This window comes from Adiantum capillus-veneris, chromosome 13 (genome assembly GCF_014529385.1).
Source record: "Adiantum capillus-veneris isolate H3 chromosome 13, ASM1452938v2, whole genome shotgun sequence".
Lineage (NCBI taxonomy): Eukaryota > Viridiplantae > Streptophyta > Polypodiopsida > Polypodiales > Pteridaceae > Adiantum > Adiantum capillus-veneris.
The window spans coordinates 110,969,822-110,995,235 of NC_140943.1; the positions used below are offsets into that span (position 1 = coordinate 110,969,822).

The 25,414-nt window shown below is 42.7% G+C and overlaps 1 pseudogene; it reads right to left on the bottom strand.

Annotated features, from left to right (window-relative positions):
* Positions 1-13,623: 13,623 nt before the first annotated feature.
* On the bottom strand, positions 13,624-24,414 carry LOC147444650 (uncharacterized; annotated as a pseudogene).
* Positions 24,415-25,414: the final 1,000 nt, after the last annotated feature.

Below are 25,414 nucleotides of genomic sequence, written 5' to 3' on the forward strand. Positions count from 1 at the left end.
TTTTTGGGTTGTTATTTGTAGCTTTTAATGCCAGTTCTCTTATTGCATCGATATCTGTAGATTTCAAGGTGTGCGTACCATGCTTGGTCACGTATTGCATCAATTTTTAGAACGACATCTCTTAGCCTCGGAGGCTGTACCAAACCGTTGGGCAAGTGAGTAGTGTTGTGTCAAATCGATCCATCATGTCTCAATGTCTCATGCATTGAGGAGTCAAGGTTATGTTGGTGACAATAGCCGTAAACAAGTTCGAATCCACCATGGTCAAGTTCCGGTGACCATAGCCAATGACAAGGGCTGACGCCATGCTGGCTGTAATGATTATAACCTATAAACGTGGAGAGTGACCAAAGCCCTAACTCTATCTATTGAGAATACTTGCATAAGAGACTTAAGACTTGAAATAAAGAATGCGAAAACCATAACCAGTGACTAGAGAAATGATGATCATAACCGACATATTGAGACTTAGCAACCTTAACTAGAAAAATCAAATGTGCTCGAAGATGGCGATGGTCGCAACTTCACTTGCTGAGAACACAACCGCATGCTATAACCTTGTTGCATACCAAGCCCTAACCAACAGATTCAATGGCCAGGACTTCAAGACATTTCAGTTTCACCTTTACAGAATGCATTCACAAAACATAACCTTCAAAGCATAACCATAACCAACAAAGCCGGGCACTACGAATTGAAATAAAAAGTTTAAAACCACAAGCAATGACCTTGGTCAATGCACAGTTCGCGTAATCGCTGACCATATTCAAGACATAATGCTAGAGACAACACAAATGACCATAACCATCATATAACTAGAAAATTTAAATGGGCGCACAATGAGGCGACAATGGCCATAACTTATGAGTTTGAATATGGAGACGGTTGCAACCTCACTTGCGGAGAACACAACCGCATGCCATAACCAACAGATTCAAAGGCTAGGACTTCAACACATTTCAATTTTACATTTACGGACTGCATTCGCAAACCATAACCTTCAAAGCATAACCATAACCAACAAAGACGGGCACTGCGAATTGAAATAAAAAGTTTAAAACCACAGGCAATGACCTTGGTCAATGCACAATCGCGTAATCGCTGACCATATTCGAGACATAATGCTAGAGACAACACAAATGCTAACGGAAGCTTGTGAGATTGTCGGCAAAGATACAGTTTCTGTCAAAACTACTAACGGAAATGAATGGAAGCTTAAAGATGTTAGGCATGTTCCTTCTCTTCGCAAAATTTGATCTCTACAGGACAATTGGACGATGAAGGTCACAACATTGCATTCGGAAACAAACGGTGGAAGATCTCAAAGGGATCTTTGGTGGTTGCCAAGGGAGAAAAAGTCGGTACACTTTACTTGTGTACTGTTAGCATGCAACCTTCAGCTTGTGCAGCAACTACAGAAGTTGACAGTGCGGTGTGGCACTACCGACTTGGGCATATGAGTGCCAAAGGAATGCAAATCCTTCAAACAAAGAAGCTTCTACCAGGTTTGAAAGAAGTGGACTTAGAGTTCTGTGAAGATTGTGTTTATGGTAAACAAAAGAGGGTAAAATTTCAAAAATCAAGAAATGAAAGAAAAAATAAAAAACTTGAGTTGGTTCATTCTGATGTCTGGGGTCCTGCAAGTACACCATCACTTGGTGGCTCATTGTACTATGTAACATTCATAGATGATGCGACTAGAAAAACATAGGTTTATGTCATGAAGAATAAATCCAATGTATTTTCCATATTTCAAAGGTGGAAAGCCTTTGTGGAGAATGAAACAGGTACCAAGGTTAAATTCCTCAGATCCGACAATGGAGGCGAATATTGCAGCCAAGCTTTTTGAAAGCTTTTGTGTTAGCAATGGCATTCGGAGGCAAAGGACAACCCCAAGGACACCTCAACAAAATGGGATTTCGGAAAGGATGAACAGGACAATCATGGAATGAGCTCGAAGCATGCGGCTACATGCAGGCCTACCGCTTGAGATTTGGGCGGAAGCTGTAAGTACGTCTGTGTACTTAATCAATTGGTCACCCTCAACATCATTGGATGGGGGAGTTCCAGAAGAGGCATGGACAGGTAAACCGGTGAATTATGCATTTCTCAAAGTGTTTGGGTGTGAGGCTTTCATGCACATAGATAGAAGCCTAAGATCAAAGCTAGATGCAAAGTCCAAAAAGTGTTTCTTCATTGGCTATGGAGAAGGAGACTTTGGGTATCGCCTATGGAATCCTGAAGATGGTAAAATCTTAAGGAGTAGGGATGTAATTTTTAACGAACAAAATATGTACAAAGATTACTTGGAAAGAAAACAAACAAAAGAAACAGGTGATGAGTACATGGAGCTTGAGGACGGTGAAGACTCAAGGACTGCAAACGGTGACAATGTGCAACAACGTCAACCAAATGAGGAGCCTCAACCTATTCCTCGAAGATCTACAAGATCAAGTAGACCTCCAGAAAGGTTTGTTCCTTCCTTCAACCATCTCTTGATCTCAGATTCTGGAGAGCCGGAATCATACGAAGAAGCTATGCAACATGAATCCAAAGAAGAATGGACGAAGAGCATGCAAGTGGAGATGGACTCACTACATCGCAACCAAACATGGGAGTTGGTTGAGTTGCCTAAAGATAAGCGGGCACTTCAAAACAAATGGGTGTACAAGCTGAAGGAAGAAGAAGATGGGAAGAAAAGGTACAAGTCTAGGCTTGTGGTAAAAGGTTTTTCTCAAAAGAAAGGTATTGACTTCAATGAAATATTTTCTCCTGTTGTAAAAATGAACTCAATTAGGCTTGGCTTAAGCCTTGTGGCTGCTCATGATCTAAATCTCGAGCAAATGGATGTAAATACGGCATTCCCTCACGATGACTTAGAGGAGGAAATCTACATGCTTCAACCAAAGGGGTATGAAGTAAAAGGTAAGGAGAAAATTTTTTGTAGATTAAAGAAGAGCTTGCATCAAGACAATGGTACTTGAAGTTTGATCGATGGATGTTGGATCATGGATTCACAAGATGCAACTCGGATCATTGCGTCTACACGAAGAATTTGGGAGATGGGAAATTCATCATCCTAATGTTGTATGTTGATGACATGTTGATTGCAAGTGCTAACATGCAGGACATCAAAGACCTAAAAGAGGAGCTGTCCAAATCTTTTTCAATGAAAGATTTAGGTGCTGCAAAGAGGATACTTGGTATGAAAATATCAAGGGACAGGACAAAGAAGACAATAAAGCTATCTCAAGAAGATTACATCAAGAAGGTACTAGAAAGGTTTGCAATGCAAAATGCAAAACCAGTTTCTACACCTTTGGCTGGTCATTTTAAACTAACGAAGGATATGTGTCCAAAGACACAAGAGGAGATAGCCTATATGTCTAAAGTTCCATATGCTGCAGCGGTAGGTTCTCTAATGTATGCTATGGTCTGGACAAGGCCAGACATTGCACATGCAGTGGGAGTTGTGAGTAGGTTCATGGACAACCCAGGTAAAGAGCATTGGCAAGCTGTGAAGTGGATACTTAGGTATCTAAAAGGGACAACAAAAAATGCTTTGTATTTTGGAGGAACTGATATTTTTCTAGAAGGGTATGCTGATGCAGATATGGCAGGTGACAAAGATACTCGAAGGAGCACTACTGGCTATGTGTTCACGGTTGGAGGCATAGCAGTAAGCTGGGCTTCAAAGCTGTAGAAAGTGGTTTCACTTTCTACCACGAAAGCAGAGTATGTAGCAATGACGGAGGCAAGCAAAGAAATTCTGTGGCTTCACAGATTCTTAGAAGAGCTTGGATTCAAACAAGACAATTGTGTCTTGTACAGTGATAGCCAAAGCGCTATCCATCTTGCGAAGAACTTAGCCTTTCATTCAAGGACAAAGCACATTGAGGTGAGATATCACTTCATATGCAATCTTTTGGAAGAGGGACAGCTAAAGCTAGGAAAGGTGCATACAAGTGAAAACCTGCAGACATGTTTACAAAGGTGGTCAACAAGGAGAAGTTGAGCTTTTGCTCATCTTCAATCGGCATTCAAGGATAAGAAGCCAGAATGGAAAGCAGTCACAGGTTTGGTTTGGAGATGGTCTCCAAGTGGGAGATTGTTAAGTATGGAGCCTGATTTACCCTTGTAATTTTCTGTGGTAAAAGCGCACATTTCTAAGGCCTCCATTATGAGGAGAAGCCATCGTGCGTGAAGGAAAATCACTCACCGGAAACCTAAATTTTTACCGGAATATTCCTTTTCGCCGGAATATTATGGCCGGAAAGTGGTCGAAATACAACCGATCGGTTGGCCGGTGGCCAGTGGCCAGTGGCCGGTAGTCAATGGCCGATGGCCGATGGTCGGAAGTCAATGGCCGGTGGCCGGTGGTCGGAAGTCAATGGCCGGTGGCCAGTGGCCGAATTCAATGGCCGGTGGCCGAATTCAAAAGCGGACTTGTCTTCTCAAGGGCGGCCCCACATGGGCGGATTGGAGGGTCCGATTTGGACTTATTCGCACAAGGACGGCTACACATGGTTGTCTCTCATAAGAGGGCAACCCTTTTGGCCTATAAAAAGAGGCCATTTCTACACACATTTCATAGTGTGAAGTTGATGCAACAAGGTGAGTGTGAGGTGGTGAGAGTGAAGCAAGGCGGGAGCTCTATCAAGGGTTTAATCCCTTTGTAAACTACTTCTTCTTTTGAAGTGCTAAAGCCATTGAGTGGCTGCTTTCCGGTGGACGTAGCCCACATTGGGTGAACCACGTATATCGTGTGTACTCTCTCTCTCTCTCTACTCTATAAACTCTTGTGTGTGAAATCTATCTCTCTCCATTAAGTAATCTACTCAAAAATCTATTTAGCTACGTCTTATTTCCTAACAACCAGCATATAACTAGAAAATTTAAATGGGCTCACAATGAGGCGACAATGGCCATAACTTGTGAGTTCAAATATGGCGATGGTCGGAACCTCACTTGCGGAGAACACAAGCGCATGCCATAACCAACAGATTCAAAGGCCAGGACTTCAACACATTTCAATGTCACATTTACGGACTGCATTCGCAAACCATAACCTTCAAAGCATAACCATAACCAACAAAGCCGGGCAATGTGAATTGAAATAAAAAGTTTGCAACCACAGGCAATGGTCTTGGTCAATGCACAGTTCACGTAATCGCTGGCCATATTCGAGACATAATGCTAGAGACAACACAAATGAGAACTTGTTGAGAACACATTTCAATTTCACTTTTCAACACATTTCAATTTCACTTTTCAATCGACGACCATATTCCAAACATAATGCATATAACTGACAAGCCCGGGAGAAGGCAACCTAAACCATAAAACCCCCAACCGAGACATGATCTGGGATGACATCCCAGCATTAAACCATAGCATTTTTAGAGTGAAACCTTTGCGAGATAACGAGTACACTAGTAAAAGACCAGCAAGTAAAGCATCGATTCAGAAAAAAATACATGTAGCCATAGTCACAAAGCTTCTATTACAGCCAAAAACCCAAAATCACAAGATGTAAAGCAAATCATATATTATGTCGCTTATACAAGTTGTCGTAGTCATTGATGTTGTTAAGCCTAATTAGACCTGGGACACAATAACCCTATATTGAGGACAAGCACTCCATACACCAATCACGGAGTTGCTACTTCATGTTGCATACTTCGTCGTGTTGAAACCAGTTCCGTGTCAGCCAGTTCCTTCGCGGCCTCTCCTCCGATCCTCCCACAATAAGCTCCCTGCAAAACAACCCAATTGTTTGTAAACCTTCCAAGAGATACACATAAAGTACACTTGATGTGTGCCTTGGCTAGTCAGGTACTTGATGTATTTCATGACATAAAATCCACAATCAATGCTATTTGGCTATTGCGGGGCATCCACAAACTTGAGCTCAAGCTGTGACTCATCACCCAAGGCACGTTGAAGGGCTGTATCATCCACCACATGAGCAAGGCTCCGAAGGCCACTACAAAACATTCATGGCACTAAATGGGTTAGTTGCTTGAGGTCATGTAGAAGAAAGGAATGTTCATACATAGGTATCAAGAATACTGACATGTCCATAGCGTCAAGGCACTCAAACGGACTCGTGAGATGTAAGGAGTCAAAATACAACAAATAGTGCTTCTTTCCGAGCAAGCGAAGGAGCTTTGCACCTCTATTAACATAAAGAACAAATAATGACCAATGGTGCCTTAAACAAGAAGATCACAACTGTGAGTAAGGGTATTTATTCTAGAGGCCATGCATGGTGTCTTTCTTGGATGTGATCAATACCTGCAAATTATTGGCCAAAAACATAATACCATTTCCGACAAGTCAAGGCTAGCAAACTGTGTTGAGAGAAATTTCTCGAGAAGGTGGCCAGACATTGTGTACCATAAAGCATCAACAAAGCAAACCTTCTTAAGAATAGAAGGCAAAACATGTTCCATCCACCTGCAGGCAAACAACCCCTCCTGGTGATAATTAGAAGAACAATTTGCCAGCAAAGACAGAGAGAGAGAGAGAGAGAGAGAGAGAGAGAGAGAGAGAGAGAGAGAGAGAGAGAGTTTTTGTGTGTGAGAGAGGCCGCCCCATGATGATGCCAATGATCTTCCGAGTTAGGTCTTTGAGCGAGCTCAATGGAGCAAGCTTAGGAGCGAGATTTTTTTTTTTGCCGCCTCCTTAGCTCTACTTCCTCCTCTTGCCAGCCATGTGCCTCCTCCCCTCCACTTGCTTCTCCTCCTCAGCCTCCTCTTCCAACATCCTCCCTCCCCTCCACCTTCTTCCTCCATCACCGCCTCTAGCCGCCATCCTCTTCCTCCTTACTCATCCATCTCTTCTACCTCATTCCTCCCTCTCTCTTTTCTCTCTCTCTCTCTCTCTCTCTCCTCACTTTCCTCTTTCCTTTCACTCTCTCTCTCTCTCTCTCTCTCTCTCTCCTCCTCAGACCTCCTCAGACCTTCACTCTTCTCCTTTTTCACACTATTCCGCATATCTAATTGAACCAAAAAGAAAACAATTACTCTGACTTGGGTGCATGTTCACGCTAACTAACTATCTCTCTCTCTCTCTCTCTCTCTCTCTCTCTCACAACCGTTTTTTGACCTAGTAGACAGTAGTTCACTCTTTTGACCATAACTTGCTCATCCGAACTCCGATTTAGGTGATCTATAGCCTCAATCGAAGAGCACGAAGCCGTCTACGCATTGATGTAAAGACAGAATTTTTCTGTGTAATGGAAGGCTTTGCTGTAATAGCATCTCAGAACTAAAAAAACTGTCAAAACTTTGCGTTTTTGTTGCCGACTTGAAGGCAATGTCAGACAAAACTCGCAAGGGTGAAAAAGCCACACTCGCCATGGAGAATGATGCAAAATCTCCAAGGAATTTGGATGCTAATCCAACCACATCGTCTACAACAACGGAAGCAATGATCATGGCTTACTTGATCTCGTTACAAGAAACCGTCAACAAGCAAGGTGAAGAGTTACGCGCACTTGCAATGGAGAATGGTACTTTAAGAGTTCTCGTTGTGGAGAATGAGCACCTCAAGAAGGTTCTTGAAATGCAAACAACACGCTTGATGCATCTTGAGAATGAAGTTCAAGAATGTAAACGCTCTCTTGTTGACATGAATGTAGTGAAAGAGCGCTTGAGCAAAGTTGAGAGTGATCATGTATTGAAAGAGGAAACGATAGATACAATACGACATGATGTACATGAGATGAGAAATGCATCCAAATCATGGGCTGATATATGTAAGGAAAATGTGGTTTCTACATCTCCTATCACGCAAGCCGTTGTCCAAGCAAAGAATGTAGAGAATGTGGACACTCAAGAATTACAAGAACGACAAGAACGCTCAAAGAACATCGTCATTCGTGGAATCAAGGAGGAAAGCATGGAAACACCCCAATCTCTTGCGGTTGCTATTGAAGAGTTTTTTGCTACACACTTTGGCATGTCAGGAATCATGGCTTATGGTGCACATCGAGTTGGAAAGCAAGGAGTCCCTCGCTCGGGAGAAAGACCTATTGTATGTACCATGGCTGATGAGGTAAAGAGAAAGATCATCCTTGACAATGGTTGGATCTACCTCAAAGGAACGGGTTGTAATGTATATGAGGATCGCACTCTTATGCAACAAAATGTATGTCGCAAAGCATACGAGGAAAGAAGCAAGAAGGTTAAGGTATCATCTCAAGAAGAAAAGGCACTTGAGGAGGATGCAAGTCCACCCAACAAATAGGGACACTTGATCTATGAGACCAACTCACGCTTGCGAATAAGCTTTTGGAATTGTAATGGGTATCCATGGAATGCGGGAATTGGCATTGATGAGCTTACCAATGACTCCGATGTGATACTTCTTGTCGAAACATGGGAGCATGATGCGCAACGAATTCTTGGATTTGACAAATACGATGTGCATTCTTTGATGTGGGCCAAAAATGCAAAGCAACGAAGAGGCCAAGGAGGCGTAGCATGTATGACCAAAAAGGGTTTGAAAGATGTTTCCATTGTCAAAGAAGATAAGTATAAACGCTACTTATGGCTGAAAATCAGCCCACCAAATGGTCAAGTCATGTTTGTGGCCGGCTGCTACATTCCTCACTATGACTCCAACTTTTATGCTCACTTGAATATGGATAGAGATCAGCCCTTTGTTGAACTAGAGGAAGACATTGCTCATTACAAGGATCAAGGTGAAGTCATTGTTTTTGGAGACATGAATGCTCGCACAAATATGTTACAACACGACACACAACAAGTCGACATGCCGCATGTATCAAGAAGAGTGGATGACTCATATATGTATAATCGAAGTTCTAATGATGCAAAAGAAGTGGATCACTATGGAAAGTCACTTCTACATATGTGCAATAGTATCGGAATGCTCATTGCAAATGGTGTATCTCTATGGCAAGGCACCAATGACTTTACATGTAGAAAGCACAATGGTGCTAGCGTGATTGACTATATGTTGTTCTCAGAAGCCACTCTAGAATGCATACAAAGCTTTACACTTGGTGAATGGAATCCGGAATCGGATCATAGGATGTTATGTATTGACCTCAAGTGTGGTAAACGGCCCGAGCATGTAGCCTCCAATCATGATGTGAATCATTTGTACCTACGTCTAGACTTCAAACGAGCACTTATATATGCTGATATGGTGGACCAAATGTTAAGCATGATAGAGCATCAAGGGAGCCCAACATTAGAATGCAAGTGGAAAGTTTTCAAAGAAGTAATTTTCTCTTGTGCGAAGGAATGCTTTTCGGCGAAACACATGTCTTGCAAAAGGTCTAAGAAGGGTAGCACCAAGAAGAAATGGTTTGACATGGAATGTAGTCAAGCCCGAAAACACTTGCTAAGATTGGATGCAATCAAAGACAAGGAAGTTTACTTGGAATGTTCACACACATACAAAGCACTTGTTCAAAAGAAGAGGAGAAGGTGGGAAGTCGAAAAACAACTTCTTTTAGCACAAGAGAAAGCACATGCATGTGGCAAGTTTTGGCAAAATCTAAAAGGCAAGCGCGTTGAGAGCTTTGGTGACTTGACTCTTGAGGATATGTATATGCATTGTAAGAACCTCTATGAGCAACCCAATGTTGATAAGATGGAGGGTTGTAGCTCCCTTCCATTTATGTCTCGCTTCTTTACCATTGAAGATGTATGCCGCGCGCTTGAGAAACTTGCTACTCGCAAGGCAGGTGACCTTCAAGGTGTCAAGGCTGAAATGATTAAATGGACAAGCAAGAAAACACGATATTGGATATGCGATATGTTTAACCTTGCACTTCAGTATGGCATGCCTCATGATTGGAGTGCAAATTGGATCAAACCTTTGCACAAAGGAGGAGATGTAAACAATGTGAACAACTATCGCACTATAATGGTTGGTTCTTTGATGGCAAAGTTATTTGGATGTATCATGGAGATGAAGATAAGTGAATGGGCTGAAAAGAATGGCAAACGTGCGCTTGGCCAAGCAGGTTTTTGAAAGCATCATAGCACTATTGATCACCTTGTCACTCTTCGAGTTCTTATGGAAGCGTCTCGATTGAAAGGAAAAAAGTTGTATTGTTGCTTTGTGGATTTCAAGAAAGCTTTTTACATTGCATTTGAGAACATGTGCAATGCAAGAGAGATCAAGTGTTGGGCTCTCAAAAAGTACCTCTTTGACACATTGGTGACACCGGTGCTTCTTTATGGAGTGGAGGTGTGGGGTGGAAGCATCGTGAAGTCTACTTGGAAAGAGTTTGAGAATGTCCAAAAGCGTTTTCTCACCAACTTTCTCCAAGTCAAGACACAAACACCCTACATGCTCTTACTTCTTGAGTCCGGATCGCTTCCCATTGAGGTCTTGGGCATGGAAAGGGTTGTGGAGTACATGCGTAAGACACAACGTAGCCCTTTGCATCGACTTCCTAGAATCGCATATGAAGCAAGTCAAAAGGTTCAAAAGACATGCAAGAGAAAAATACTAAGTTCGGGGTGGATGCTTGATATCAAGAAATGGTTTGGAAGATGGGATGCATGTCACTTGGTCAAGGATGCATCGATCGACTCTCAAGTTAATGAGGCCTTCTTACAACGCCAATGTATCATGACTTGGGAGAAATCCGGAGGTTCTCGCTTCAGCCATTACACCACACACGTTGCCCCAAACTACAAATCTCTCTTCTTCTCGGAACGAGGTAACCGAATCCATTCCTACATCCTTGAGCCCATCCCGTTGAGTGCGATCCGCACCATTGCCTCCATTCGTCTTAGCTCCCATTCTCTACGCTGCGAGACAGGACGTTGGGGCATTGGCGAGGAGTGTCATCGACTTTGCACCTTATGCCCTCGTCAAGTGCGAGAGAGTGAGTACCACACACTACTTGAGTTCTCAGCTTTTGACCACATTAGGTCCTCTTTTCCCCATATATTCAGCCATGAGCTCTCCCTACGTACCTTCCTCTCCCAACCACGATGTGGACTCTCTATTGCGACGCTCATTTTAGCCATTTTTGAGCATCGAAAGTCACTTATGAACTCCACTCACACCACGTGACATGTTCATTTGGTCCCATAGGTCATATTTGACCTCCCAGGACGATAATAGAACTAACTAACTATCTCTCTCTCTCTCTCTCTCTCTCTCTCTCTCTCTCTCTCTCTCTCCTCCTCCTCCTCCTCCGACCTCCTCAGACCTTCACTCTTCTCCTTTTTCACACTATTCCGCATATCTAATTGAACCAAAAAGAAAACAATTACTCTGACTTGGGCCTCTCCTCCGATCCTCCCACAATAAGCTCCCTGCAAAACAACCCAATTGTTTGTAAACCTTCCAAGAGATACACATAAAGTACACTTGATGTGTGCCTTGGCTAGTCAGGCACTTGATGTATTTCATGACATAAAATCCACAATCAATGCTATTTGGCTATTGCGGGGCATCCACAAACTTGAGCTCAAGCTGTGACTCATCACCCAAGGCACGTTGAAGGGCTGTATCATCTACCACTTGAGCAAGGCTCCGAAGGCCACTACAAAACATTCATGGCACTAAATGGGTTAGTTGCTTGAGGTCATGTAGAAGAAAGGAATGTTCATACATAGGTATCAAGAATACTGACATGTCCATAGCGTCAAGGCACTCAAACGGACTCGTGAGATGTAAGGAGTCAAAATACAACAAATAGTGCTTCTTTCCGAGCAAGCGAAGGAGCTTTGCACCTCTATTAACATAAAGAACAAATAATGACCAATGGTGCCTAAAACAAGAAGATCACAACTGTGAGTAAGGGTATTTATTCTAGAGGCCATGCATGGTGTCTTTCTTGGATGTGATCAATACCTGCAAATTATTGGCCAAAAACATAATACCATTTCCGACAAGTCAAGGCTAGCAAACTGTGTTGAGAGAAATTTCTCGAGAAGGTGGCCAGACATTGTGTACCATAAAGCATCAACAAAGCAAACCTTCTTAAGAATAGAAGGCAAAACATGTTCCATCCACCTGCATGCAAACAACCCCTCCTGGTGATAATTAGAAGAACAATTTGCCAGCAGAGAGAGAGAGAGAGAGAGAGAGAGAGAGAGAGAGAGAGAGAGAGAGAGTTTTTGTGTGTGAGAGAGGCCGCCCCATGATGATGCCAATGATCTTCCGAGTTAGGTCTTTGAGCGAGCTCAATGGAGCAAGCTTAGGAGCGAGATTTTTTTTTTTGCCGCCTCCTTAGCTCTACTTCCTCCTCCTTCCTCCTCTTGCCAGCCATGTGCCTCCTCCCCTCCACTTGCTTCTCCTCCTCAGCCTCCTCTTCCAACATCCTCCCTCCCCTCCACCTTCTTCCTCCATCACCGCCTCTAGCCGCCATCCTCTTCCTCCTTACTCATCCATCTCTTCTACCTCATTCCTCCCTCTCTCTTTTCTCTCTCTCTCTCTCTCTCTCTCTCTCTCTCCCCCCCCCCCCTCTTGTCCCCCCCCCCCCCCCCCCCCCCCTCTCTCTCTCTCTCTCTCTCTCTCTCTCTCTCTCTCTCTCTCTCTCTCCTCCTCAGACCTCCTCAGACCTTCACTCTTCTCCTTTTTCACACTATTCCACATATCTAATTGAACCAAAAAGAAAACAATTAATCTGACTTGGGTGCATGTTCACGCTATCGCATGCTAAAATCATTTAGGCTACAATATTTGCACTCTCTCTCTCTCTCTCTCTCTCTCTCTCTCTCTCTCTCTCTCTCTCTCTCTCTCTCTCTCTCTCTCTCTCCCCTCCTTAGACCTTCACTCTTCTCCTTTTTCACACTATTCCGCATACCGCCCCCCACATTGCAAAATGTGTTTTATCAATTCAACCAAAAAGAAAACATTTACTCTGACTTGGGTGCATGTTCACGCTATCGCATGCTAAAATCATTTAGGCTACATTATTCACTCTCTCTCTCTCTCTCTCTCTCTCTCTCTCTCTCTCTCTCTGCTCCTCCTCAGACCTTCTCTCTTCTCTTTTTCCACACTATCTTGCATACCGCCTCCCCACATTGCAATATGTTTTTCTAACCCATATACACCCCCCCCCCCTCTCTCTCTCTCTCTCAATCTCTCCATCTGCTACTACCCTCTCTATTCTCCTCTACCCCACCAATCCCGACCCCTCCCCTCACATTGCCATGTGGTTTTTTTTATGCAATTTACCAAAAAAGAAAACAATTACTCTGACTTGGGTGCATGTTCACGCTATCACATGCTAAAATCATTTAGGCTACAATATTTGCATTCTCTCTCTCTCTCTCTACCCTCCTTTCCTCCCATGTATCTCTCTCTCTCTCTCTCTCTACTCTCTCTCTTATGTACATATCTAAAACCAAATAGATTAAAACAAAGATAGAGAGTGGATAGTAATAAGTGACCCAAATAACTGTATTTATTTGATGACGTTAACAGCTAAACAATGCTGTGTCCATAATTGTCTTGGTTCCTCATCACATGTACATATCTAAATCCAAATAGATTAAAACAAAGACAAAAAGAGGAGACTAAAAAATGACCCAAATATTTTTATTTATTTAATGACGTTCAGTTACAATATAGCAGCTAAACATTGCTGTGTACACAATGTTCTTGGTTCCCTCATCACATTTTAGGATGTGCCATGACCGCATCTTCTCCAAGACCAAATGTTGCATCCATTGTGTGCTCAACTTCCCCACCATGCGCTGTAGAAACTACAATCAAATTTTGGTTAGGGACAATGCTCTTAGCAAAAACTACATTAATACTAAAAGTTAACTAAGAAGCCGTAGAAGACAGTATTTGAAACCAATCACCTATTAAATGAATCCTATGACACACATTGCGTACCCTGTTTGAAAGGCGTATTCTTGATATAATCCGTTGCTAACCTAGGATATGCATGAAGACCTTCTAGATACGGGAGTAAATTTATGAGGAGCACATTGTCGTTGCTCGCTCCATTGTAACTCCTTACTGTGACAAGCGTATGTGGTGGGTTTTCAATTGCCTTCTCAGGATTTTCATCTACTAGAATGGTGTCCAGAGGCTCCTTGATGTATGAGGCTACCAATTCAGATCTAAAGTTCTTCACAAACAACAAATTGAATTTTGGATGCTTGCCTTCGCAGTGCCTCTCTTCACAATGTCCTGAATGCAGACAAAACTTGAAAAATGTCTCACCATACCCAGCCTCTTTGTATTTACTCTTAATTAAATTGATTATGGGGTCAGATTTTGCTCTTGCAGGGAGCTCCAAAGCCCTACATCGAATAGCTCAAACACCACTCTCAGCAATAGCAATATCCCTGGTCGCAATGACACACCCATTCGCCCTACATTTAGAATATTTGTAGCGTGGGAAGGAGCACTTTCCCACTGCCACCGTTTCAACAGGACACCGTTAACATCGAACACTATGAGTTTCCTTTTCGCATGGCAAGAAGGAAGTGTGCCTGTGCCTTCACGACGATCAATTACCAAATGAGTCTTACTTAGCATCATATTAGGAGGGATACATAATTCAGTCTTTCACAGTAATCGAGGAAGAAAGACACTTACCATTACATAGATGTTGCAATTCTTCCATTGACTCTTGTAGATCTAGCAATAGTACATGTCGACCCATCCGCAGCCCCGGACGTGCCAGAAGACCGCAACCAGCATACATTTGTAATACTACATTACCCTCCTTTGTATAGAAAGAGATTAGCTTCTCATGTAAAGTTGGACTTCTCTCCATGCCCCTTGAAGAGATATCATCATTCTAAATGTATGTCTGGAAATTTAGATAAGCAAATACAATGGAGGTGAACTTTTTGAAAACTCACTGCATAGCTCACCAAGGACAACCATCCGTTTTGAGTTGCCAATGTGACTGGCATTGTAGTAATCAAAGATAATGTCTGAATCAGGCTTTCGATTCAATCTGTAGGCACCAATTTTGCGGAATACAACGATTTCCAAGCATCGCATGTGTGGGACTTAAGACTCATAATGAGGACACAATCTATCACACACTAATTTTCCAAAGCAAGCAAGTAGTTTTACCTATCGTAACACCACCATGGAGGCTGAATGGAGTAGCACACAGGACGATAGTTGTATGGTCAAGATAGTACCCATTTCGATTTGCTAGGTTCGATAATACCCATGCATGTTCTCGACGACATATCAACACTAGATTTCCCTTCTCATCAAGATACTCCCTGGCAATACCAAAAACCTTTTGGATTTGATTGATTTCGAAATGGTTCCATTTGGGGATATTGGGTGATGTTATCCCGACAACGCTTGTGTTGGTTGGTAGATGAAAAAATATTGCATCGCAACCTACATTTGTTGTCCCGCCTCGCACCCGAAAGCTTCACCTAGCTACTATAGCAATTTTTGTGAGTAGGGCACCTACATCTCCCTTGCCCGTCTCGTCAGCTGCTCCCATAGGATCAATAGCTAAACCACACAATCTGATTTTAAAGAAATGAATATCCAGTTAGTAAGGTGAGACAATAATACCAGGAGTACCTCAGGTTGTTAGCATACCATAGCTATGTGCCATTGAATTCTGTGCTTCATCATGAGGTGGAGTGTTGCATTGCACCATGACATCTAGATATAACAAGCAGGTAAGTGACTGTATTTTAAATACTTAAAGATATCTTCTCTTTGTTGCCACACACTTGCTCACCTCCAACAAGAAGAGCAGGCTCCCCGCGGTGACCAGTCTCTGCTACAGTAGACAATCCTGTTGAAACTTCAGTTATTGTGACGTTCGCATCATCTGCATCCACCCACTACAATAAATACATTGATTATTGCACAACACATACCACAATCAATCATTCCATACTTACGAGGTAGACCGATAATTGTTGCCATTTCATTAGAGCGTATGGCATCCTGCAATCCTTCACTTTCAGTGGTCGCCTAGCGGTGTAAATGAGCAGGCTTTATATTAATTCCAATCTCTATGCACTGTCGTTGTGCCTGCTCATGTGCTTCGTCATGCGAAGGAAGAACATGAGGCTTGGTTTTTTAGGCTTCTCGATGTTAATAGGTTCTCTCCCATTGATTGTGTGTCTCCCTCTTGACGTGCTTTCGGACTTGATGTACTTACCTTGTTTAGAGGCATTGGAGTATCTCTGTCCATTACTTGACCTTTACCCTTCTTCACGCTACTCCCCTGTCGAGAGCATATAAATCACACGAGTACTATTAGTTCAACCTTTCCATTTAAGCAACAACAAGGGTGTGCGAAAACTTGCCTGGGTAGTTTGTGGGGCTCTTGTAGGTTTAGCAATTGGAGAAGGCGGCACATCACTTTAGTCTTCTTCATCCTCAAACTTCAAAGGACATTCACCGTCACTGCGCCTTGGTTCACGATCCTCCTCCACCTCTTCTTCGTTATGTGTCTCCTCAGTCACAACATCTTTTCCTTTTAGGGAACGTAGGTTCTTACCCTAGTAAAATTAATTTCACGTGTTGCAGTTAAATCCTCACATGACTTGAAAATAGTTTAACTATGGTTTTGTATGCTTTTACCTCTTCTTGCTGTCTTTTAAATCTACCGGTCTCTGCCTCCTTGAACTGCTCCCGCTCGTTGGGGGGAAATGTGTCCTTCACAAAGTCAATGAAAAGAGGACACTCAACATAAACTTTTTTGGGTCACAATGCTGCACGTTTTTCTTCCGTGTACATGCATGCAGTGTGCTTCACATTGAGCCACTCTTTTGTAACTGGACCTTTTTCTGTCCAATCCATGATCCGCACCCATCTGGTATATGTTTGCCAAAATATACTTATTGTCATCCACTAAATTTTTTTAAGATTTAGAAAGCAAGTAGGACAAGATTACATACCTATAAAATCCCGTTTGGCGGCCATGTTAGTACCTGTTGGGGTATAAAGCCCAATGTGGTCGCCCAGGTAAGTGGGCGGGCCGCCAGGTATGTACACATTCTTTTGTAAAAACCTAATAAGAACTCACTATGCTCTACACATTACAGTAGAGCGAGTTCACCATATCGTCGTGCTCTTCTTCTCGCACACTCTCTCTCACGTCGCACTTCCGCTCGTACTCCTTCAACTGGTATCAGAGCTCAGATCGAGGCTCGGGGCAGCACTGCAGGAGACTAGAGTCACCAGCTCAGATTGGAGTGAAATTTGACAGGCGAAGACACGGCCCCAAATCCAGTGGGAGAGCTCGAAGGACTTGGTGTTCTCAGAATTTCATTCTGAGGTCATCTCGGCCACCGTTCGGCTTCGACAAAGGTCTGCGCAGGCCCTTTTGGACTACGTGGTCTCGGCGGTTGCAGATCCGACTCTGCAAATTTGGGGTTTTCGGCCTATGACTGCAGGTGCTGAGGATATCAACACTCCTAGAGTGTTGATTTGTGGTTGTCTACACATCGAAGGACGGCTCACAGTTCTTGGAGGCGTGTCACATACGACACGGGCGCATCTACACACAGACTATAGGCGACATCCACTAGTTCATCAGGTTGATATTGGTTCAGAGGTCAGTTTACAGGGGAAACTCTGCCGAATTTTTCCCAGGAAAGTAAACCACTGTGAAGCGTAGCTATGGCTGGATCACATGACACTGCTCTTTACAATATCAAGAAGCTGGATGGAACCAATTTCCCATTGTGGAAGAAGTAGATTTGACACGTGTTGGTACAAAAGAAGAAGATAAAACCTATAAAGCTCAAGGGGATAAAACTAGAAGATATGGACGAAGATGAATGGAGCAAAATGGATGAATTGTCACTTTCTACCATTATGCTGAGTTTGGCAGAAAGCGTTTACTTCAATGTAGCAGACGAGATGTCGGCTTATCAAGCATGGTTAAAGCTGAGTGATCTCTATGAGAAGCAGAGTGCAGCTTCACAGGTATACTGGCTTAAGAAGCTTGTTGACTTGAAGATGAAAGAAGGGACACCTATGTCCAATCATCTGAATGAATTCAACACAATCTACAGTCAGTTGTCAGCTCAAGGTGTCAAGTTGTTGATTACATTGCCGAAAAGTTGGGACACTTTTCACACAGCTTTGAGTAATTCTGCACCTCCAGATGGTTTGAACATAGCAGGTGTAGAAGGAAGTCTGCTTACTGAAGAAACCAATAGAAAGACAATGGACAAAGGCAAAGGAACAGCCTTAGTTGTCAGGGGAAGGACCAAAGAAAAGTACAAAGGTGGAAAGAGGAATCAGTCTCGTAGCAAGTCCCGCAGTACTAAAGGCAAGAGTGACATAGAATGCTACCATTGTGGCAAAAAGGGTCACATGAAAAGAGACTGCAGAGAATGGAAAGCAGAAAAAGGCAAAGAGAAAGCTGAAGACCATGGTGAGAAGAACAAGTCCTCAGTGAAGATTCAAGAAATAAATGTGACAAACACTGTTCCAGAGAATGACAGTCTAGTGTTAGGAGACATCTACTTCTTGAAGAATACAATGGACTCAGCTGTTCTTACAGCATCTGATGGAAATGCACTGAGTGACTGGATTATAGACTCAGGGGCATCACTTCATGTGTCTCCAAACAAGGACTGGTTTACCTCTTATGTGACCACTAAAGATCATGTTCGGCTAGGCAATGGGCAGACATGTGAGATCTTAGGTGTTGGTGATGTTCAATTGAAGTTTCAAAATGGCTCTTCTTTCACGCTGAAGAATGTGAGACATGTTCCCGCAATTACAAAGAGCTTGATCAGCACAGGTTTACTTGATGATGCTGGCTACGTCACCACTTTTGGACAGAACATGTGGAAGATATCCAAGGGTTCTATGACAGTGGCACATGGAGTAAAGTCTGGAGGAATTTACATGATTTATGTATCAAATGTCTCTAAAAATATAATCAATGTAACCGAGCAGCCGAACGTTTCTTTGTGGCATATCCGGTTAGGACATATGTCCAAGAAGGGAATGGAAATCTTGTCTCGTTCTGGTTATTTGCCTGGCTTTTCATTTAATGATTTTGAATTCTATGAACATTGTCTGTATGGTAAGAAAACACAGCAGCCACATAAGCATAGAAGCAGTAGAAGAGATACACAGTTGGCACTTGTTCATAGTGATTTGTGTGGACCTATGCCTAACCTATCTCTAGGGGGAGCTTCTTACTTTATGACATTTATAGATGATTACTAGAGGAAAGTATGGGTTTACTTTCTCAAGCACAAGGATGAAGCGTTTAGTGTTTTCAAAACGTTTGTGACACTTGTGGAGAATCAGAGTGGCAAGAAGCTTAAATGCTTACGCACTGACAATGGTGGAGAGTATGTTTCAAAGGCCTTTCAGGACTTTTGTGATTCAAAAGGTATAAAACGTGAACTTACTGCTCCTTACAATCCTCCTCAAAATGGTGTTGTTGAGAGGATGAATAGGACCATACAAGAGAAGGTCAGAAGTATGTTGTCTAATGCACAGCTGCCAAATGGGTTTTGGGCTGAAGCTGTATCAAAAGCTGTTCATCTTGTAATTAGATCTCCTAGCAAGGTTTTGCAGAAGGATTCAGTGCCAGAGATGGTATGGTCAGGCAAAATTCCCTCATACAAGCATCTCAGAGTCTTTGGCTGTGAGGCATATACTCACGTTCCAAAGGAATTTAGGAACAAACTTGAGCCAAAGAGTAGAAAGTGCATCTTTCTAGGCTATGGTAATTCTAGTGAGATGGGGTACAGACTTTGGGATCCCGAATCCAGGAAGGTTGTCCGCAGCAATGATGTTCACTTTAATGAATCCAAATATCATTCTAAACCAGAGAGGGTTGAGGAGATTAGAAGAGTTGTCTTCCAAGAAGATGGACCTGCACGTGCCAGACAAAATGTCAGGGCTCAAGAGGAGCAAGGACAGGATAGAGTGGAACCACAGGTTGTGGCTGAGCCTGAGCCACCTATTGTGTGTAGATCTGGACGTGTCACGCGACCTCCTGATAGGTTTGTTCCATCTATGAACTATGTCATGTTGACTGATTGCAATGAGCCTTCATGTTACAAGGAAGCAGTGCAAATGAAGGACTCCGGGAATTGGCAATTGGCCATGCAGTCAGAGATGACAGCTCTGCATAAAAACAAGACATGGAAGCTAGTTAAATTACCACAGGGCAAAAAGGCTCTACCTTGTAAATGGGTTTACAGGTATAAGATCACCGCTCATGATAGTCAGCCAAAGTACAAAGCAAGGCTTGTTGCCAAGGGCTTTAAGCAAGAACAAGGCATTGACTTTGATGAAGTCTTCTCTCCGGTGGTCAAGATGACTACATTGAGATGCTTTCTTGCATTGGTTGCCATATTAGATTTGGTGTTGCACCAAATGGATGTCAAGACAACGTTCTTGCATGGTGATTTAGATGTGGAAATTTAGATGCAGCAGCCAGAAGGGTTTGTTGAGAAAGGCAAGGAAGATTGGGTATGCCAGTTGTTAAAGAGTCTTTATGGCTTAAAACAATCACCGAGGGCATGATACCATAAATTCCACAAGTTTATGCTTTCTCAAGGCTACAAACGTAGTGAGTTCGATCACTGTCTATATACAAAGAAGGCTAAGGATGGTAGTTGGCTGATCCTTATTTTGTATGTGGATGACATGTTGATTGCTGGCAAGCACTTGGAAGAAATTTCAGCTTTGAAGTCAAAGATGGCAAAATCGTTTGACATGAAAGACATGGGTGAGGCAAGTCATATACTTGGTATGCTCATTGAGAGAGACAGATCAAAGAAGTTGATTTGGTTATCTCAAACAGAGTATATTGACAAGGTTTTGCAACGTTTCAATATGGAGAAGGGAAAGGCACTGAGTGTTACATTGCCACCATATGTGAAACTTAGCAAACAAGATTTTCCTGTGTCTGAGGAAGAACAGGCTGAAATGGATAAGATTCCATATGCGTCTGCAGTGGGTAGTTTGATGTATGCAATGATTGCTACTCACCCAGACATTGCATTTGCAGTGGGAGTAGTAAGTCGATACATGTAAAACCTAGGCAAGAAACATTGGGAGGCAGTGAAAGGAATATTGAGATACATGAAAGCTACAAAGAGTATGCGTATATGCTATGGGAGTCAGGAGCTAAGTGTAAAGGGTTTTACAGACTCAGATTATGCAGGTGACTTAGACAACCGAAGGTCTACGTCAGGGTATGTCTTTACATTGGCTGGTGGAGCAGTATCATGGCGTTCTAGATTACAAGATTGTGTTACTCAGTCTACTACAGGTGCTGAATATGTTGCAGCATCAGAGGCATGCAAAGAATCAATTTGGCTTAATCGACTAGTAACAGATTTGGGAATCAAAGAAGAGATGCCTGTGTTATATTGTGATAGTCAAAGTGCTATACAATTGGCTCGCAATCCAGTTTATCACTCAAAGACAAAGCATGTGGATGTGAAGTATCATTTCATCAGGGAAATGCTCGAGGATAAGCAACTTCAGCTTGTCAAAGTTCACACCACAGAAAATTCTGCTGATCTACTTACAAAAGGACTTCCCTCAGAGAGCTTTGCACATTTTCGCAAGCAGTTAGGTGTAGGGTAGTACATCACTTCTCTACATCTCTTGTATATTAGCTTGTATAGTAGCTTCTCTCACACTTAAAGTACCACATTGGACTTTAAGTCGGAGGTTGTTGGGGTATAAAGCCCAATGTGGTCGCCCAGGTAAGTGGGCGGGCTGCCAGGTATGTACACATATTCTTTTGTAAAAACCTAATAAGAACTCACTATGCTCTACACATTACAGAAGAGCGAGTTCACCATATCGTCGTGCTCTTCTTCTCGCACACTCTCTCTCGCGTCGCACTTCCGCTCGTACTCCTTCAGTACCCTCCTTCTGTTTTTGCTTATTAGCTTTGAGTCCACCTTTCAATCTCTCGCACTCCAATTCATACAATGTGCCACTGTACCTCGATTGCCATTCCCTTATAGTTGTCACTAGGGTGTCGTTTCAGGGAGGCGGTACGATTTCTTCAGCAATGCATACTGTCTCGTAGCCTCGTTCACAAGTCGATTCCACCATGTCTCTCAATGTAACCAAGTGCGAAATACGGAGTGCTCGTCTACATTATTACACTACTACGTTATTGTTTACTATACTCTTTTTATTTGAAACATTTATCGAAAAATGACCTTACTTAGCATTGATTTTAGGCTTGGATATAATGTGGTTGGATCATCGCTAACCAAGGCCCTTAGCACATTGCTACGATGATCGACTGGTAGATCGGCGCATACAAAACTGTATATTCGATCATCTGTCAACCACTTTGATCTCCTACTCCAATCTATGTCCATAAGCAATCTAGAAACAAATGTTAAAATTTTTTAAGCAGCACGTGAATGTAAACTTAACTCCCTTTGAAAGAAACCCCTATTAATCTTACCTCCACCACTCCTCTCCTAAGTTAGGATCCGCAATTGCGAATGCCCGTTGCGTATTTTTTCGGGCTTTTTTGTCAGCCATATAGAATGCGTTACGATAATGGGTAGTGAACTCCTCCGTTGAGAGCTCATTTCGCTTATTACTCACAGATTGCAAAGCCTTTGTATACTTTGCGTGAATCGTGACATTATTTCATTCTTTGTTTGATCCACTACATTGTCATGGTGAGAATAACGTAAATGACAATGAAACTTACCGGATATAGAAGTTGGGATAGCACGATAAGAGGGACCTTGTACTAGCGTCTTCGAAATCCCCCACGCTTATTCATTTCAGCATCTAATTCTCGTTGCAACCATCCTGGAACATCGTCCTCCAAACCCTTAAGCAATGTATCCATGTTGGCTGTGCCCATTGCTCTTACCATACATAGCATATCTATGAAGGAAGTTTTTACGTAGCCTTTGTCATTAATGTTGTGGCAACAAAAATTAAACCATTAAAAGACTAGGAAGCGATAACCATGCTATAGCTAAGCTTATCAAATTGTCTAGAAAGCAACACTCATGCTATGGCTAAGCTTATCGATTCGACTAGGATGCGTTAATTATGTTATAGCTAAGATTACCGATTCAAGCGTGCCACCATAGTGAGAACTTCTCCCTCGTTCTCTTTAGTGACCTTAACCATGAAAGCTTCCACACATCAATGGTACTTAGGCTCCTCTTTGTGAACTACATAGCAAAATTATCTTGCATAGTTTCACAAAATTCTTCTCATCTTGATATTGAGTCAGAACAGAAGTGTATAAAGTAATCTACCTGTATCAATTTGTGCATTCCATGCCCGAAGACGGTGATTCCCATCCCATGTGTACAACATTTTTCCTTTCACGTCCCCCCACCCGGATTTATGTAATTGTTTCTCAAAATCCTCATTAAGTTGCATCCAAATTGGATCCCAGGTTTTTCGAATAGCATGACTAACTTCTAATGAATCTAGATCTGGAGTCCTTATTGAAAGCATGAACCTGGCACGATGTGGAACATATCCATTTCTAGAGAACTCCAAAGCTAGATTGTGCACATGATCTTGCACTGGCCGTACCGCTGGATCTGGTAACAAGCGGCACAATGGCACTGGTGGCAGTGGTACTTTGCGAGTATCCTGTATAACCGTACTTGAATAGCTTTTGATCTTGTAGTTTGAAACAGGAAATGTTAGAGGAGCATACCATTTTAGAAATTACCAACATGAAGGCGGTGCAAAGTGTCGTCGAGCAAATCCCATTTCAGCATGGATTTCTCGGTAATAGTAAAAAGACCGCGATCTTCATCCCCCGCATCCTCTCTTTCGTCATCTTCTTCACTTGAGTACTTCGCAATAGGGACCTAGTCCTTTGATGGCGCTGGTACCTCGGATTGTGTAGTGCCCTCTGCATTGGCTTTCATTGGCTTTTGCACTACTTTCGCTTTGGTGACTTCTTTCTTTGTGCTAGCACCTTCCTTTTTCAAAGGAATTCTACCCTTTTTCTTTGGGGGCTCCTAGCTAGGGTCCTCTTCTTTCTGTGCTCGTGCGACCCGCTTGCTTTCAACGACTTCACTTGCTTGATCTGCACTTCTTTTCTTGACACACGTTGACTACTTGGCCATAGGCAAATAATAATTAGCTTAGGTTACTGGCAAACAACAATTAATTTCATGATTAAATAGTGCAATAAACTCCAGTGGCTTACCTCTACAGCAAGAGTCTTTGGAGGAGGCTTTGAAACACTTGGTTTGGGCATAGAACTCGATGCTATGCTAGTGGCTTTTGGTGCGAAAGGTACTGAACCTTTGCCTCCAGAGGATACAGTTCGTTGTCCTTTTGCCTCGACACAAAATGTTCGATGTTGGTTGCAAAAGAGAGCATGTAAGACTGAATAAAATTAAGACGTCTCATTACCAATTCTCTTATTGGCCACGCCACAACTGTACCCACTACTGCACCTAAGGTGCACACATCATCTCCAATGGGTGGAACATGTGGAAACATGAGACCGGGAGCTGATGCCGATTGGACAGCTACTCCCAACGTACCTCTAGGCAACTCTCTTCCATGTAGCTTTTCGTGGGGTAGAGACTGTATCATAATTCCTTTCCCAACTTCCTTGCCCTTGCTTAATAGCACCACGTGCTCATTCTTGCTAAAAGACAATTTTTTCGTAGCCATCTGTTTTCCGCAATAAATTGAAATGAAATCTATAAATATCAATACTATTACACAGTACTTCCCTCAGGTTGTGATGTTCTTCTTGATATTCACATCAATTGTCATCAATGCACAAATGCTATGAGAATGGTAAGCTGTATATTAACTATACTAGATTGCATGTGAACAATGAATCTAAAAAAAAATAGAATGCTTTGGCATTTGTTCAAAGGACTGACCTGTACAGCTGAATGTGGTTGAATGTTCTCTAGATTTTGTTTTCTCCAATACTGCAACACCTTCAACGAAGTAACGTCGGTTTTGTTTAGTCTTACATCAACATAGAGAGAGAGAGAGAGAGAGAGAGAGAGAGAGAGAGAGAGAGAGAGAGAGAGAGAGAGAGAGAGAGAGAGAGAGAGAGAGAGAGAGAGAGAGAGAGAGAGAGAGAGAGAGAGAGAGAGAGAGAGAGAGAGAGAGAGAGAGAGGATGGCCGACGGAGAGGACGGGGATGGAGAGAGGCAGAGAGAAAAGGAGGATGGCCAATGGAGAGGACAAGGATGGAGATAGAGGACTAGTAGGATAGATGAGGGACAACAAGAGGAAGAAAGAAAATTGGTGGGAGGGATACAGGAGGAGGGAAGAGGAGAGAGATGGAGAGGATGAGGGATAGAGAGAGGATAGCTAAGAGGGGAGGAGATGGTGAGAAGGAAGGGGGGAGAGAGGTAGGAGGATGGGATGAGGTGGTAGAGAGGGGGGAGGAGGAAATAAGGGAGGACCGTACTTGTCTGGAGCAACAACATAAAATGGTCCTCTCAATCTTTACACATCTTTTTATACTGTAGGA